Raw genomic sequence first — 2,737 nt, forward strand, 5'->3', positions numbered from 1 at the left:
ATATATAGGAAACTCTGCATAGAGTTTCCAAGGCTGTAATCCTTTGTGGAAGTAGAAAATCTCATATTTATCCTGTGGAATAGCTGGTGGATTTGAAATATCAATGTTATGTATGGATAACAATCCAGTGTTTGTATGAAAGATTTAATGAATGTTAAACCAAAGGCAAAGACAAAAATTACAAGAAATCACACAAAAAAAATGAACTCAGTACAGAAAATTTTATGAAACAAACCAACAGCACCACACATACACACTTAAACACACAGACACAAACCCCAGCAAAATAACAGCAATCAACTCATGGCCTTGTTATTGTTAAGTGATGTAGAATCGGTTCCAACTCATAGAATCCCTGTATAGGATTTCCAAGGCGTGGCAAATGGATTTGAACTGCTGACATTGTGATTCAAACCAATCTTCTGGCCCACTGCACTATCATGCAGTGCCACTATAACTACATTGAATGTCAATGGATTGAATGCACCAGTCAAGAAACAGAGAGTCATAGAATGGATATGAAACCAGGATCCTTCAATATACTGTCAACAAGCGACAAATCTTACAAAAGTAGACTAATATCAAAGAATGAAAAAAAAAAAAAATGAAGTTAATGGCAATAAAAAATGAGCAAGAGTGAAAACATTTACCTCTGATAAAAGGCTCTATGGCAAAATTAGCACAATAGACAAAGAAGGACATTCTGTTATGTTTAAAGTATCAAAACAAGAGAACCAAACCACAATAAATATCTATGATTCCAATGAAAGAGCCTCAAAATATATAAATACAACTCTAATAGAAGTGAAGAAAGAAATAAACAAATCTACAATACTTGTTGCTGTTGTTAAATACTGTTGAGTCAATTCAGACTCACAATGACACTGTATAAGGTTTCTGAGGAGTGACTGGTGGGTCTGAACTCCTGACATTGTTCTTAGCAGTACAGTGCTTATACTGTAGTGTTGTACTAGGATTCCATAATAATAGGAGAAGGCTTAGCTATACCACTTTCCATGGAAGACAGAACTAGTAAGAAACTTAACAAAGACACAGAAGAGCTAACAATCAACCAATTTGACCTCATAGACTTACACAGAGCACTCAACCCAACAATGGCACAATAGACATTCTTTTCTAGTGAATACAGAACATTTTGCAGAATAGACCTTATGTTAGACCACAAAGCAAGCCTCAATAAATTTAAAGACCATGAGAAACTACAAAGCATATTTTCAGAACATAATGCTATAAAATTAGAAATCAACAATCGGAAGATCAAGGAAAAAATCATTTACATGGAAACTCAATAATACTCTGTTTAAAAGCTACTGTGTAATACACCAAATAAAAAAAATGAAATAAAAATTTATTTAAATCAAATGACATCTTTAATTTTTATATGATGCAAATAATGTATTCATTAAAAATACATATAAGCAAAAAACAGAAAAACAAAAAAGGCATACCACATGGAAATATGCAGTTAAGTTTCAGATATATGTATGTACACACACACATATACACACAATTTGGGATTTTTATCCTACATAAGTGAACTAATACTAAATTTGCTGTTTTGTAACCTGTTATGTTCTACTTTACAATATGGAATGAACACATTTCCATACACATGTGTGAAACTTTAAAATTGAAAAACAGACCTAGGAAATGTGTTAACATACAAAATTCAATGAGATACTTGTAACAAGGAAAACTACCTAAACAAAATACCACCAGATTATTAAAAGTAAAATGAAGATCAAAGATACATCAGAAAATGTTAACAAAAAGAAAGCAGGGGCCAGATCTTAATACCAGACAAAGAATTCAAGGCCTAAAGCAGACTGGTAAGGATAGCTTCCAGAATGTCTTTACTTCCAATGTATCATCACAATCTTATTTATTACTCTTCTTATCTCCTCTCTCAACCTTTCCAACTCATTTACTCCACTTAACAGCTCTACAGGGTCCAAATGCCTAATGGGAGTGTCCTCTTAAAAACTTTGAACAGGTTGAGCCAGCCATCCTTTAAGGTTTCCTGTGCTTCCTGGCTTCCACCTTCTCAGAAGGTTGAGGCTTTTCTGAAGCCTGTGGGACATCTCCTAAAAGGTGGTCTTTCTTCGCTTTTGCCCTGTTCTGTGGCTTTCCTTCATTTTCTTCACAAGATTTTTGCATGTCGGGTATTTTCTTATTATTTCCTTTTTGAATAAATGAATCCTGCTGGGACCATTACCTTGATATGTACCATGCCCAAAAGACCAAGATTCCTTCAAACAACCTGAGAATGAAAACTCCACATAAAAAATGTACAAAACCTTTGAAACACAATTAAAGCAGCACTTAAAGTACAATTTATATCAATAAATACACACATCCAAAAATAGGAATAAACCAAAATCAACACATTAACTCTACATCTCCAACTGTTAGAAAAATGACAGCAACGTAAGCATACTGGTAATAGAAGAAAAGAAATATTAAATATTAAAGCATAAATAAATGAAGCAGAAGACAGAAAAAAACAGAAAGAATCAATAAGGCAAGAAGTTGTTTCTTTGAAATGATTAATAAAATTGACAAATCATTGGCAAATATAACAAAAGAAAATAAGGAAAATATGCAAATAGCACAATTTAAAAAAGATATGGGTGACATCACAACAGAACCAATGGGGGGATGAATAGACTAACAATAGAATACTATAAAGATTTGTACTCTAACAAATTTGAAAACC

At 32.9% G+C, this 2,737-nt stretch overlaps 1 pseudogene; it reads right to left on the reverse strand.

The window, feature by feature from the left end:
- Window positions 1-1,830: 1,830 nt before the first annotated feature.
- LOC102818832 lies at window positions 1,831-2,178 on the reverse strand (annotated as a pseudogene).
- Between the last annotated feature and the right edge of the window lie 559 nt (window positions 2,179-2,737).

The sequence above is a fragment of the Chrysochloris asiatica genome, unplaced genomic scaffold, assembly GCF_000296735.1.
Source record: "Chrysochloris asiatica unplaced genomic scaffold, ChrAsi1.0 scaffold00193, whole genome shotgun sequence".
In the NCBI taxonomy this organism is placed as follows: Eukaryota; Metazoa; Chordata; class Mammalia; order Afrosoricida; family Chrysochloridae; genus Chrysochloris; species Chrysochloris asiatica.